The following is a 15,894-nucleotide window of genomic DNA, read 5'->3' as shown; positions in this document are numbered from 1 at the left end:
CGCTGCCCCCTCAGCCGGGCGGGGAATGTCCCGCCAGGCCGGGGGCCGAGCCCGGGGCCGGGGGCGCTCAGCAGTGACCCCCGCCCGCCGCACGGGCCGCACCGGGGGAATCAGCCGCAGTTGGTGCCGCTGCCGTGGCGGCGGGGCCGGGGGAGCTACGGCCGGCTCGGAAACCGCCTTCCCCGCCCCGCGGGGCGCCGGGCCGGGCCGGGGCTGCGGGCAGTCCCCGCCGCCCCTTCCCGCGCAGGGCCGGGGCTCCTCACAGCGCCCGGCCCCGGGGCCCGCGGGCCGGGGCCCGCACAGCCGCCCCCCCTCGCTCCGCCCGCCGTGGCCGTCGCACGGGCACTTGTCCCCTCCTCAGAGCCGCCCCCCGCGGCTGCCCCCGCGGCTGCCGGGCTGGGCCGTGGCCAGCGCTGGCCCCGGCTGGGAGCCGCTGGCCTGGGCTCCTGGGGCACGGGGCAGCTCCGGGCAGCGCCGCGCACGGCACACCCTCACCCCACAACAGCACCGGGCCCAGCGAACCCAATAAAATATTTCAGTCTGATATTCTTGTATTGTAAGTAAACGACAATGGGTAGATGGATGGACAGACACTGGAGAAACGAAATTAATATTACATCAACCTGGTCTTTTAAAGCTATTTAGAAACCTCCGCTGTAATAAATACGAAACGTTGATCAATAGACTAGCATACACTAGACAAATCCTATATACTAACTTTTCTTCCCAGTGCCTTTGCCAGTTTTTAAACCTCTTTAATATCGGTAATTAGGGACTGAAATTAACTGACATAATTTCAGTTACTTAAAAGCCATTTTGATAATAAAATGTGATGCAATTTGGGGAGGTTATATTGTAGTTTTAACTGTGAACCTCTGTAGGTCTCTTTTTCAGTCCTTCATGAGTCACTAGACGGCTGTCTTGTATTCATAGATAATGTATTGAAAGTTTCTTGAATTTTAACTTGATTTAGATTGGTATGAAAATCTCATTATATAGCATTGGTTAGTCTTCTGCTTATAAATTTGTAGTCATCTAGTCAGGGTGCAGAAACGACACCATTAGGCTTAGGTGATCTGTTGCGTGCTGTGAATAGCAAATACCAAACAGCGAATACACAAAGCCAGCAGTTTACAAATAAGGTCTAGTGAAAATTATTCTTTCATATCTCTCAATGAGTACCTCTGAATGTCAAAGATAATAGAAAGAAACCCTCCAAATCAGCTCATGAATGATTCACTAATAATGGAATAACGTAAATTAATAATGGATAGTAGTGATAATAAATGCTGAAACATTCCTAATTACCTTTTGCAGACCTGCAAATCAAAGCTGCTTTCAGGCTGCCACCCCCTTGCTCTCTCGCTGTAGGACCCCACTTCTTCCACTCTGAAGGAAGACTGAGTGATTCTCTTCCTTTCAGCTGGTCCCTGTTACAGTGTTACTGGTTACAGTGTCACACAGGAGAATTTAGTAAATCCCATGGGATTCATACTTTTTTTAGAACTCTTTTCTAGGAACTATGATCTAATAACCCTTAGACTTCATTACAAGGGAGGGAGGAGAAGAAGAAAATAACATTGTGGGAAAAAAACCCAACAACAAAACCGTTCTCTAGTACCTTGAAAGGAATGGATGAATCTAAGAATATAGGGGAGGAGGAACAAGGACAAGAGTAGCCATTGCTTAATTATGTGTTCGAGTCAGAAACAGAGAAGATGACAGATGCCCATAGGAAGAACCTGAGCAGAAGTGAGGTGACCAGGAAAGAAAGGGTCTGGTGTGAGTTAGGACAAAAGCATCAGGAGAGTGCCAGCAAATATGGTAAACTGATTTTTTTTAATAAGGTATTGTTTGAGCTCAGTGTTAGCGAAACACTAAAAACTAAAAAGGATGGGGTGTTCTTTCTAATTTAGTATAAAGTCTACATGAATATGTACAAAGCCTTGACTTCTCCAAGGACCACGCAGGTTACTGTTCAGTTTGTTCCTTAAGAATCTGCTTTTCTATCTTCTATACTTCAGCTGCTGTTCTTGTGAGATTTCCTAGTTTCTGTTTCCTGTCTATAACAGGTCTTCAATTTATAAACCAGATTACTAAATGTGGAATACTTACAGGTAAATCTCATGCTTTGTAGTGCCTGCAATGGCCCTTACAGTTTGGAAATAAACTATTAGCCATGCTCTGAAAGGACTCCCTGCTTGAATTAACCACCTTGTAATCTCTAGAAAAACCACGACTATAATAATCAGGCAAACAAATAGACCATATAATATTAATAAACTATTACAGGCATCTCCCACATTCTTCACACTTGGCTGTCTAAACAAATCAATACAAAGGGAGAGATTTAGTTAATGCTGGGATGGAAATCTAGTGCTTTATCTTTAAAGCAAATCAAAACATAACAATTCAATTTTATTATATAGTTTGTTGTTCATAAAAATTGCATCCCAAAGGTGGTTTTACAGAGGTAGATAACACTCTTCCAGAGTATAATAGTAATAATAATAATAATAATAATAATAACAACAACAACAACAACAACAAAAACAACAAGAACGACAACGATAACATAATAACAATAATGATAATGATAATGGAAAGAGGGGAATTATATCCACAGTCACATTTGTCTTTCAGTGGTGTACATTGAAACTAACACTACTGAAATCCACAAGCTTTACACTGATACAGAATTGCTCAGAGATTAGAATCAGGCCCTGGTTAGGTAGCAGCGAAACTCTTATTTTCAATTGAGAATTGCAATGGAATGGTAAGTCAATGAGGCAGAGAGATACAGGAAGGTGGCTTTCAGATAGCATGAAACTTCAGTGAAGAAAGCAAGCATAAAGCAGCAGCAAAGCACTATGGATGAAGTCATCAGTGTTTTTCAAGAGGAACAAATGGAAACTCTACATAAAACAATTGTTGGAAGGATCTATGTGATGTTCTCACCATCACACGGTGGAGCTCAATGGGAGTTTTTCATCAACTTCAGCATTTCACTCTCTGTATCACAAACCAGAGACCTGTTGCTGGGGTACAGAGAGTGCTCAAGGCAGCATTAAAAGAAATAGACAAGAAGTAAGAAAGGTTAAAGAAGCATTTTAGCTATACATATTGGATTACTTATAGACAAGATGAAATTAGGGAGGCATAAGATATCAGTACATAAGAGCAACAGTAAACCTTTCGATTCCGTGGGTTTTCTTTATCAAAAAATAACAACAACAAGCAAAAAGTAACATTTTTAGTCATCTGTGAAAGAGCAGAGTAATTTTAAAACGTTGGAGGTTAAAGTAGCACTACCTTCATCTACCAGCTGGCAAACTTCTTGCTAACACCCACATATTGGTTTATGCAGCCCTTTATACTGATGTGGCCACCAGAATTTATCCATCAGGCCTGATGCTTCATTCTGCTTCCCTAAGTTGTATTTGGACATTCCAATACAGAACACATGTGACAAATACATTCTGTAGCTACCTACAGAATAATGTGAGCATTTGTAAGTGTGCCCTTTTTCTAGAGATATGACACAAGTCATATCTCACTTGTCTGACAAGCCTAAGAAGCAGCCTGCTAAACCAGAGAGAGAAATTTCCAAACTTGCATATATTTAAGGATAATTCTTTCTTCCCCCCCCCCCCCCCCCCCCCCAGTTATTTTCTCCCCTGTTCGGACAGTAGCAGGTTTTTTTTTAAATTCAGGTCAGCTGATTATTCCTATAGCCACTGGCTGCGGTAAAAACATTATCAAATGACAATGGAGTTTTCCATATTTATTTCCAGAAGTTCCTGTTGCTTTTGCCAACGTTTTTTTCTTGTGAGCTTTAAATTACTCTCTTTTCCTTGTTAACAACTACCCATGACTCTTTTTGCACAGTACCTGCCATTCTAGCAGTGTGATGAGCCTGTCTCTGGCAAGCTTATGATTCTAAAAAGTCTAGAAAGAATGCATTTGGGAGATCAATATTTTTCCTTGTTGGCCTTGTTGAACAGAATCCAATGTATGTACAAAATCACTTCCTCAGATGTGAAGGTGAAGACTACTAGGCCACTACACAGCCAGAGGAATGCCTAATTGGTCTGTCTGCCTGTATAGCTCTAAGCTGTGGCACTAAGTGCCGCACTGCACGTTGCTCACACAGGGGCTGTGATACCTCAAGCTGTGCAGTGGTGTGCCGTGTCGTCTTTTAGCCAATTTATGTTGCTCATGCAAAGTTGGGGGACTTTCTCTATTAGATCTTTTATTCCTTTTCCACAATGGGGTATTAATTAAGTGAAGGTGACAGCTATGCCTTGCTCAGAGAATTCTCCTGGCAGCCCCTGGGCACCCTGCAGAGAAAGCATTAACGTATGACAAACTTTTGCCAACATTTGGCACCTCAATGTTGTTGCCCAGCCTGTTTTCTTTTGTAGATGGTATTGTTAGCTTTCCTGATGGAGTTCGAGATGCTATTTAATTTCACTGTGTAAGGGAGAGAGAAATCCATTAATGTGCGTAGCCTGTCAGTGAAGATTGTGTCACCGGCTAGTATGGACTGCAAATGTGCCAGACTGCTCAGCAGAAACTGAAGTGGCAGGCAACTGCAGGTAATAGGGTCGCATGAAATTTATCCTCTTTATTCCTCACAGAAAGCTGCTTCCCTTCAGGAAAACACAAAATGCAAACACTTCACAGCAATCATTGAAAGCATGGGAAAAGCTTATGCTGAAATACAGCAAAACACAATGCTTGGGGTAGACTGTCAAAGGGAACTTAGGCACCAAAGTACCTTTTTAAAAGCCAAAATACCCAGTACATCACAGCCTTGAAAGGGGCTACTTCTTTCAGCACCTGCAATTCTGCTGAAATGTGTGACGCCTAAGAGCTGCATTACTTCAAGTCCTAACAGAACTTGCAAAGCAGGTATTTCCCTGCTAGAGCCGAGCTAGCAGACATACTGAGAGAACACCTGACAGTGGGTGAAGGACAATTTGCTTTGCTGAGGTTGTTTTGCTCATACAAGATCAAAATTCTAGCTCTCCATATATGATATGAAGGAAGGATTTCAGCTGGGCTCTTCCATTTTTTCAAGAAAGTTCTTGAATAATTGAGCAGCTGAAATCCTGGGATAGGTGTCTTTCTCTGTTTCTATCCCAGTGTTTCTTTCCAATTGTGCTTTGTGCAATTTTTTTTTAAGTATTCAGTAAGAAGTGGTAGAAAAGAAAGACCAACTGCATAGCTTGGCAGTAAAGGCATTCATGTGGGAGAGTCAGGCTCAAACCATTTCTCTGGTGATCGCTCAGTTACAGAAAGCAAAGCAGCTTCAGTGGGACCACATGACAGAGACCTGCCTGTGAGTATTTTTGTAGTCCTACTGTGAAAAGTTTTTCCTGGGAGAGCACAAATCTGTACTGCAGATCTGCAAAAGGGAAACTGAGACCAGTTTCCCATGTTCCAGATGACTATACTGGCCACTGAAATGCTTGGTAAAAAGCTGCCAGGACCCTTTGATATTTTGAGAAAGAAATCATCTCACACGGGTTGCTAACTGCGTGAATTCACACACTGTGAATTCTAAATGTGAGACATTTCTCTACCCCCTGCTAGTTGATCACTCCCTTTGGGGATGAACCTACAGTACTTCCTACAATTTCCTTGGCATTTCTCACAAAACATGCTTCTATCTGCTAAACATGTTGTCAGTCAATATGTAACCATGTTTGTGCATGTACAGAAAGCACAGCCCATGCAGTCAGACCAATAACTATGTGCAATTTATGTCTTTCCGCTGTGTCCAACACTAGTTTAGCACCTCTGGATTGCAGCCATTCTGAGCTGCTCTTGAGTTTGAAAGCCACACGAGACTTTCTAAATACAAAGTGCCTAACCTGGGGTTGGGAATTCCACTCTCCAGTGGGAAATCTAGATGTTTGTCATTGTAGTGCTGAGCATTTGTTCTTGCAATTGTTCTTGCAAACTGAAGTCTTACTAACCCATAAGGAAATTCTTGGCCTTGCAAGACATACTCCACTGGGCTCTTTCATAAATTATACCTCTTTTTCCATGGGAGGAATGTTTAGATTCCAGAAAATATAATTAAAAATGAGCTTCTCATGCTTTTGTTATCTCACAGTGAGCATTTCTGTAAGACAACTCAGTGTGGGAAAATGAATCTGACCCTTTAGAGTAGGATATAGTATTCGATTATTTGATTAATGCAGCTCTTTTACTTCTCTACTAGCACACTATTGAAAATGTGAATATATTCATTCATGTAGTACAGTTCTATATAAGTCAAGCGACATTAGCATGATAACATGTTATTAGGCATTTTGTCTAAATCTGAGTAAGGACTTCAAAAGTATTGGTGGCAGCAACCTACAGATGATAAATCAGAATGCCTTTAAGGTGTACTAAACTTGCTGCAGGCTCAAGGCTCATAACTTTTTTCTGATGTTAATACATTATTTTAGCTAACACTTTAAAATCATAGCCCTGCCAAGCCTAATGCTGATTACAGCTTAATTTACCTGCCTGTTCATATGCACATACACACATTCTCCCCCAGTTTTTCTCACACTTAAAGACACGTACAAAAATACATACATACACACATAAGCTTTACACATGGAATTTTACTAGCACTGGATAGAAGTATAACTCTATACTAATGGCAAGTAGCCAGTGCATGTCATTGTCTACATGATGTATCTTACTAAAAACTCTGGCATGCTGTATATCCCTCCTGATAGAGCAGTTCTGAGTTCTCCTGTCTGAGACGTGGTCAGGGCCAGCCTCTCCTCAGCAAACATTCCACAGAGTTCCTTTGTTCTGCTGGAGGAGGCTTGATGTGATGGTCCAAAACTGCTTAACAGCAGATGTTTCAACTTACACTATCAATATATAGATTAATGCACAAAAGACTCCCTTTCAATGTTTTCTTTTGCTCACATTTCTATTTCAGCTACTCATTTTTATAGTATTCAGACGAGCTCTTTACCATCTCCTAAATTTGAGTCCTACTTTTATTGAGGTTAATCTCTTCAGTCTTCTCGGAGAGTTCAGAAATGTTCTTTTCAGTCACAACAAAGTTTCCTCTTTCCAACAAAAACAAAACTAGCTTCTTCTCCCTCCTTCTGGGTATAATTTTTAATTATCTCCCTGCTCCTAATTCTGAAAGTAGGATTAGTAGGGTTTTTTTTGTTGTGGGCTGACCAATGATTAGTACATTGGACAGTGAAAGAGATCCCAATTCTGGTAAATACAATAGCTGTCTCAAGCTAAATATGATGAAGTATGTGGATGCCAAAGTACGGCATCACTGCTGCTTTCAATACCCAAGTCCAAATTTAAGATTTCTAAAATCTTTTAATCTGATGCAAACTCTGGAGACACCTAAGTTTTTCCTGTAGATAAACCAAGTGTCTCCTTGTGTCATGCTCATTTGAATTTTTACACTGCTTCACAGCATGCAACTGTTTAAAATTATTTCCCTTGGTATCAACAAATTAGGAGCTTTTCTATTGTCTCAGAGATAACTCAGTGTGGTAAGCATTCTCACATGGATCCATCTGAGCCCTGCATAAACAGTTGGTATAATCCACCCTGGCTAGTTATGGTATTTACCAATGTAGTGGTTAAAGCAGCCACCCTGAAATTAGTCACATCTTCAAAGAAAGAGGAATTTGTAAGAGGAATCCTCTCTTTTACACTTGGCAAATGGAAGAGAGCAGAAGAAGCTGTTCTAATCATTAGGATATTATAGAAACCAGCAACAGAAACCTTAGTGCTCTAAAGGAAGCTTCAGCAGCCATAGCACATTTATTAGAAGCCTTAATCTGGAGAGATGAGTTCTCGGTATTTTGTCTTTTCGGTGTCAAGCTTTATACTGTCTTTGCTAAGAAAGTTTTCCTCTACAGAACTTCTCACAGTTTCACCTGCTCAACTAACAACAGTCTGCACCCTCCCACCTCTTCTGCCACCCACACCTTCATAATTCTGGCAGCTGGCTGCTTTTCTAAGTAGAACTGACTACCCATTTCTTTCCATGTCATTGATTGTCTCATTATTTAAAACATCCTAATAAATAATGATCTAAACTGGGGCTTAGAGATTTGAAGTTAGTTCAGGACAATGCCTCCATCCATAGGGGCTGTCTTTTCTGTATAGATGTGTCTATTCAGCTGGTGCCCCTTTATTTCATTTGGTTTCTTCAGCTACTCATCCATGTACAAAAATTTTGAACAGATGAGAGGAAGTCTTTCTTTACTTAGACAATAATCTTGTCTAGCTAAATAGTCACCCAAATTCTTAAACTCAGTGAAGAAACTCCATATCAAATAAAAAGCTGGGCCTACAGAAAACCATCTGATGACGTCATGATGATGGCATACATTTTTTGCATAAAGTTTAGGAGTTAGAAACTCCAGGAAGTTAGACCCAGGATCTAGACGTAGCAGTGAGAGAAACTTTTAGTGCTGGTGTGTCAACCATTATCAGATCAAGCTGATTTGATGAACCCTTTAAAAAGAAAATAATGCAGCCACTGTACAGTCAGAAATTCAAGAGTCATGAGACTACACAGAAGAAAGGAAGACTTGGTTCTGCCCCAGGAATTAAGACATTATCTGGGAATGGTGTGTATGTGTGGAATCTGTATCTGCGCTCCCTAGATGATTCATGCAATTTTTTTCTGTTAAACTGTCACTGGATAGAAGAAAACTAGTCTTGAAATGGGATATGAAATATCTTCTAGAAGAACCAACATGAAGAAAGCAAAAGATAAAACAAACATGTTGTGTTAAAGAATTAGGAGACCATAATACAGCTGTCTGGGTAGAGCTCACTGAGTGAGCGGGGTTCCTGTATTAAAGAAGAAAGGAAAATAACTGCTCTAATAGATTTCATTCTGCTTACACAGGATAATGGGATACATTAAAAAAGGATGAAGAGAAATAAGTGTCCTGGCATTATGTGTGTATTAGGAATGAGTTCTAATATGATATTCTTTGTCAGCCAAATTACAATACAGTCCTGTTATTTTCTTTTTGTTAGAGAGGTCTGGAATGAAAGTGTTGGGGGGAACGGCTGATAATGCAGGAGACTCTTAACCTTGAAACTTTTTTGAGTAGCTTGCTTTTCACTCTTGGCTGCTCAACATTATGCAGTACAATTATGAAGATATAAACATCACAAGGGCACATGGCACACAGCCTGTCACAATGAGTAAAACTTGAGTACCCGATTCCCTGAGCAACCATGGAGAGAGAATGAGCCACCTCATCAGGAATTCAACTGTGTCAGTTTAGGGGGAGGTGAGAATGGGAGGAGCTGATCCATCAAGCTCAGACATGACCCCAACCAACCTTCCATTTTCTACTTTCATTCAGGCAGCAGAAGCAGATCATAAATGGACCTGTCAAGTCCACAGCCAGATGACCTCCGCTAAGAGAGAACCTGGAAGATACTTCAACCTGTACCTAAATATGCTTGAAAAACTTCTTCCCCCCCCCATTGCAAATGCTGCAATTTGCTTGCTTTAAATGGCTATCAATCACACAGAGAAGTAAATTGGCTGGAGAATGGCGCATTTAATTATTTTGTTTTCACACCATTGGCAAATTTGAGTTGAGGTATACTGCAAGTTTGATGGACCACTAAGCTGTGTGCATTCAGGGACCTTCATTATCATGTTAACCTTGCTTCTCCTTTTTCCCCTGACAGAAGAGTTAAAGATTTTTAACAGAGAATGGAGGCTACTTATAAGTAAATTAAATCTGGACTTCTAGTGACATTTCCGTATTTTTATCATTTAAGAATCCATGCAGTGAGCACTTTGCTGAATATATCAAAATTCTTAGAACCAGTACTAGAGATTTGGGGCAATTCTTTCAGTCTAGTTCTTAATTAATCAGTAAGTATGTTATGCTTTCAAATACCTGTGAGAAATAGGGTCTTTCGTACAACATTTTGGAAATATCTAATTCTCATCTCATTTAATGGTGATGCCATGCCAAGGTAACTTCATTGACGTAAGTAATAACTCATTAAATGCACTGTTATGAAAGTAACACATTAGCAAAAATAGAAAACTTGCTGGGAGGATGATAGAATATTTTTATTACTGTTTTTCCAATGCCTTTTCCCAATCAGATTGTTTCAGCCTAGTATACATGCCCTCCTCCTTTCTGTTTTTTCTCTTTCTCCCTGCACATGCCTGTACTTATATTGTCAGCGCATACATATCCTGGCTAGCTATAGCTTCAAATTACCATATTGTCTGAGCTACCCAACACACAAAATAACAACAAACCTTGTATAAATATGCCATTCAAATATGCAGTCATATGGTAAGCATCTTTGTGAAGTAAGCTGAAATTTTATGTTGCATCTACTGTTACAGTTGCTCTGATATTTCTCTTGACTTATAATGTAAAGCAACACTTTAAACTATAATGATCAAAATTCATCCATAACTTCTGAATAAAAGAGTACTTAATTACTTGGTTTAATAATTTTCAAGATAATCAAATTGCTGTTTGGAGATATTTAAAAGATGCCAAAATATCACATCAAAGCTTCTCAAAAGAGCAAGTAAACATACTTAAGAAGGAATGTGTTTCTCCAGAAAACAGGAGTTGGGGTTATTGTATTTTGTAGTAGCCTTTGCAACTCAACTCCGCATCTTTTCCAAGAATGAAAAAGGAGGTGGTACTAGTGAGGGTGAATGTGGAATGCAATAAAGAAAGGAAAAGGAGGGATTTTGCACGATAAACTACATTATTGCAAGAAAATAATAAACAACAGAAAAAGAATTAACCAGCTGCGTAGTTCTACTTGGGTTTTGCTTGACTGACCTATTCATAGATGTTTTCCGAAGAAAAAGAAAGTTGCTATGGTGGTTGTGAAAGTTGCCTGTTACCTTAGCATCATTACTGTAATTAAAATATGTGGCATATTTTGTGTTTAACAGAAAAGTTTAACATTGAAGTTCCATCACAAAAAAGAATGAGTTGTTTAAATGAAATGTTATACACTCAGATGTCTTGGGTTCATCAAGTTTACTGCTAGGTAGATTTCCAAGGATACATCCATTTTCCATCCTGGTAGTCCAGGCCAAGCAGTTTGATATCTGTGGTGAGCACAGTGTTTCTAAGGTCACTGAATGCAGAATGGAGCCAACAGGTGGAGGGAGAAGGAAGCCAGGGGTCCTCCACAGAGCAGATACACAGAACAAGTTGCCATACGGGTCTGCAGTAAATCTAGGGAGCACAGAAGGGCCGAAAGTGCAAGTCTGAGAGGTTCATGTGGCGGCCTTTTCACTTCATGCATGGTGATAGAAGAGCAGGGAAAAAGGGAATACTGATGCATGCCAAAACTGGTCTGCCACTTTCAAAGTGCATCAGCCAAGAGACTGAAGAGAAAATCAGCTTCACCAAAAAGCTGTAGAGGCTGGGGACACCATTACCTCCTGGAAATTTCCATTTCTGGTGGGTTTATGCTAGATTTTATTAGTCATTCTATCCATGAAGAATTATAATTTTGGAGTTTTCATCCTGTGGGGACTCATGTGGGGTATTGAAAAGCAATAAACAAAACTCTGCCCTTTATCTTTCAGGAACTCTAAGTCCCACTTTTCAGCCAACTGTAGTTACGATTGCTTTATGGCTACAACGGTTTAGCTGAGTTTTGTTTATCCGGCTGGCAATCTCCCCTACAGAGACTGAGAGAGAGCAAAAGAGACTTTAGCTTCTGTATTCTGTGATCATTTTCTAAATGGCCCCTCTTCCAGTTCTGATGTATAATAATTAGTACTTCCATTCTTTGTGTGTTGCTGCTATGCTGTTATTTTTTAAAACATTTACTTTAGTGCTGCTAGCTCTAGCACTGGCCTTCCTTGGTGATGAACAGGTGAGCACTGTGGAAATATGACAAGCCACAGGCATTAATAATATACCATTTTACAGAGCTTGTGGAGGTTGAATCATGATTTACAAATACTTAGTGAAACCAAAATTAATTATATTTTTAGGAAGAGTTTTCCTTATCCCCAACATCAGCTGTTTCAGGCTTTGATGGAAAGATTATCCTTCATTGATTTTCTAATGTGGAAGTGATGGATGTGTTTTTAATTCTTCATCAGTGGGGATACTAAGGACACTCACTGTTTTCTGTCTTAAACGTGTGCAATCACTTGCAATTTATATTTACTTATGTTTAATGAACTTCTTTAGTCACAGCCCATAACATGTAATGGGGTGCTGCGCACTCTCAGAGCATGCTTTTGTGCTTTTTTCGGGCTTGTCATCATTTCTGGAATGGTGTACCTTGATGTTTCCCAGCCAAAGCATTCTCTATGCAAGTTTCAATCAAATTCTTACAAAATTGGTCAGTAAATTGCAGAAATAGACTTCATAATAACAGTTACAAAAGTTTATAAAAATATTGGTGAAAGAAATAGAAGCAAACCACACTTTGTCCACTAATCTCAAAATAAGATCGTCTAAACCTCCACCTCTTTCTAGCTGATTCATTGCTGCGTAGCTAAACACTTTGGCCAGGAATTTGATATAGCTCACATCTCACATTCAAAGGAAAGAACAAGCTGGACTACAAATCAGCTTCTATATACCATCACATCCTTATCATCACTCCACTTCCTTAGGGTTTAACATATTTTAAAATTCTCCCTTCCCTGCCAGCACTATCAGATTTCAAGCTATTTGCTGTTCCTTGGGCTTATCTTGTTCTTTGTTTTTCTATCATTTTCATGACTTGTATATGCAACTACACCCACCTTTGTGCCTTTTCTGGTCACCCCACTCGCATGTTGATGTAAAACCCTTACACACAATGCCTGGCTATGCCACCACTGAGTGACAAAATGGGGAAGGGGCAAGCTCCTGCTAACTTGTTTTGGAAAATGAAAACATTGAAGTAGTGATGGTTGTAAAAATGGGCATCTCGGTACCACATGGTGTATAACTAGATCAGAAGAGACTTAAATCTTTGTTTTGATTACAATTTCTAGGGAAAAAAAATGCAATGTCTTTAACAACAGTGACCAGCTTATACCGGTGGTTAACATAAAATCAGCAATACTCAATCTATAAACAGATTATACGGGAAAGTAAATCATGTTCACAGTGAGGGTTTGACCTGGCAATTGATAGACCTTTTGAAGTAATTTACAATTAGTCGCTCAAATCACTTCTTCTAATCGTTTATTCAATAAGAAATATGGAACTTCCATGAAAAATAAGATATTCAGGTTTAAGTTGCAGATATTTCATAAATAGATTAATGGTTTAATCTTCCAGAGTGACTGTTCCAGTGAAAAGGGATGTTTTCTACTTTAAAAAAATACTGATTTTTACTCAAAAATCTACTTGAGAATAAATTGATGTATTCAGACTGCTTTAAATACATATTTGTTAGTCTGAATTTACCGTAATAATCCTGGTGAATAATGCCATTTGGAGAAAAGGAAGTTTTAAACTGTATTGAGAGCATTCCACCTGCTTTTTAAAAAGAAATAAAATACTTTTTTTTTTTTGTTCAATGTGAAAAAAAAAAAAGGTGCACAGCTATATTGGGTTTGCCGGGCCCGGTGCTGTTGTGGGGTGAGGGTGTGCCGTGCGCGGCGCTGCCCGGAGCTGCCCCGTGCCCCAGGAGCCCAGGCCAGCGGCTCCCAGCCGGGGCCAGCGCTGGCCACGGCCCAGCCCGGCAGCCGCGGGGGCAGCCGCGGGGGGCGGCTCTGAGGAGGGGACAAGTGCCCGTGCGACGGCCATGGCGGGCGGAGCGAGGGGGGGCGGCTGTGCGGGCCCCGGCCCGCGGGCCCCGGGGCCGGGCGCTGTGAGGAGCCCCGGCCCTGCGCGGGAAGGGGCGGCGGGGGCGGCCCGGCGGGGACTGCCCGCAGCCCCGGCCCGGCCCGGCGCCCCGCGGGGCGGGGAAGGCGGTTTCCGAGCCGGCCGTAGCTCCCCCGGCCCCGCCGCCACGGCAGCGGCACCAACTGCGGCTGATTCCCCCGGTGCGGCCCGTGCGGCGGGCGGGGGTCACTGCTGAGCGCCCCCGGCCCCGGGCTCGGCCCCCGGCCTGGCGGGACATTCCCCGCCCGGCTGAGGGGGCAGCGGCCGAGGGGGCACCCGCCGCCCCGCCACGGCAGCCCACCACAGAAGAGTATTAAAAATATACCCTTTATAATGTATTTAAATTCAAATGATAAGCTGCTTTAAATGCTTCAGAGTACGCCATTTTAGAAGACCAGAAGCAAGTAATGCATTTTTAATAACTTGCACTCTTTGATGCTGTGCTCTCTATTTCAACTTTTAGGCTTTATTTTTACACTTCTCACCTCCCTCCCCCATACCAAATGGAGCAAAAAGTGCCCTTAAGGTATATAAGAAACCACAAAAACTTACTTAGTCTTGGAGTAATCTACAGAAAAATCTTTACATGGTGCCAACACAGCAGTTCCCAAGCCAAAACTTGACTAGTATATATTTAAGTTACCTAATGAAATGTACTGCGGTCGTATTATTTTTACTGAAATAACTCAGTTTTTACTGAAATAGCTCAATTCCACTGTCTCTCTGGCAAATCCATTCCATTTCATGTATAAAAGATACTGGTATATGTTCTTCTAATGTCTATTTATTCCTAATTTACTAATTTTAACGCCTCTCTTCTAACCTAAAATAGACCATCCAGTCTAATTTTAAAATAAACTCTGTTTGGCTTAACTGGTTCAGTCATGTTGTCTTTTAATCATCTGGAGCCTATTCCTGGCAAGGTGGTTTGGTCAAAGGTCAAAACCCCAATGCCAGTTAAAATAAAAATGCGTAATCAGAGCAAAAGTATAATTTTGAGGTTCAGACAGCTTTGGGATTATCTCATACTTATGATATCTTGCTTGCAGCCTCAGTGAAAAAACTCAAAGGGAAGAACTTTTGTATTTCATGGACAGATAGCGCTTGGACTGGATAGTGTCACAGGGGAGTGGCAGGTCTTGCTCAGTAGCTGCCAGAGCCTAATTATATTGCCTGGGCCCCAAACAAGAGGTTGTACAGTTGTGTGGAATTAGGAAGGTTCAAAATGTACCCCACGTAGACCTAAAAACTTATGTGGATATCAAGAAGTGATCATTTGACATTTTCTAATGGTATTGTAGCAGGGATAAGGTTTGGAGAGTCTCTGAGTGCAGTTATTATCGCTGACTTCAGAGGTGCCAAATCATGTTGTACCTGACCTGTTCTGACAGCAGCTGACCAGATCTAGGTTAGACCCGTGATCAAAGAAGCTTGCAGGGCTCTCATGTCATGTTCCTAAAGGGAAGTATTTTCTACGGTGACATTGTAATGGCAAGTATACGAATGGGAAGATGAGCATCAGTCAGTGACTCCCTGCTTTTCAGAGGCATTACTGAGCTGTAGGATGTAGTAAGGTTCCTTACTCTTTATTTTCTTGCTGTCTCTCCCACGCTGCACAGGTTGAAATGGAGAAATGATAAGGTCTCTCGTACTTTTTCTTTTAATGAGGTAGGCAGAACACGCGTTTCTTTAGAACAGAAATAATGAATCTAAGCTTCTGAGGTTAAAGGACTTTTTTCTCATTTGTTGGATCAATAAATGTATGCTAACCAGCAGGAGGCTAAAGATCACCTCCTTTCAGAAGGACTCATCAGCTTAGGCATCACTGTGTATTAACGTTGCTATATGGCTTTGAGATTGAAACTGTTGTCATGTCTAATCAGCTTGAAATTAAGGTAGAGGAGTTTGCATCAATAAACTTGCATATCCTAATATTAGGAAGAGGAGTCTGAATCCAGACAGCCATGTCCTGTATAAGGGGTGGGGGGGTGGGGGGAGGCGGGGGGGAGGTGGGTGAAGAAGGATATTGTTTGCT

This window comes from Falco cherrug, chromosome 7, assembly GCF_023634085.1.
Source record: "Falco cherrug isolate bFalChe1 chromosome 7, bFalChe1.pri, whole genome shotgun sequence".
Classification (NCBI taxonomy): domain Eukaryota; kingdom Metazoa; phylum Chordata; class Aves; order Falconiformes; family Falconidae; genus Falco; species Falco cherrug.
This window is presented reverse-complemented; position numbering follows the sequence as displayed.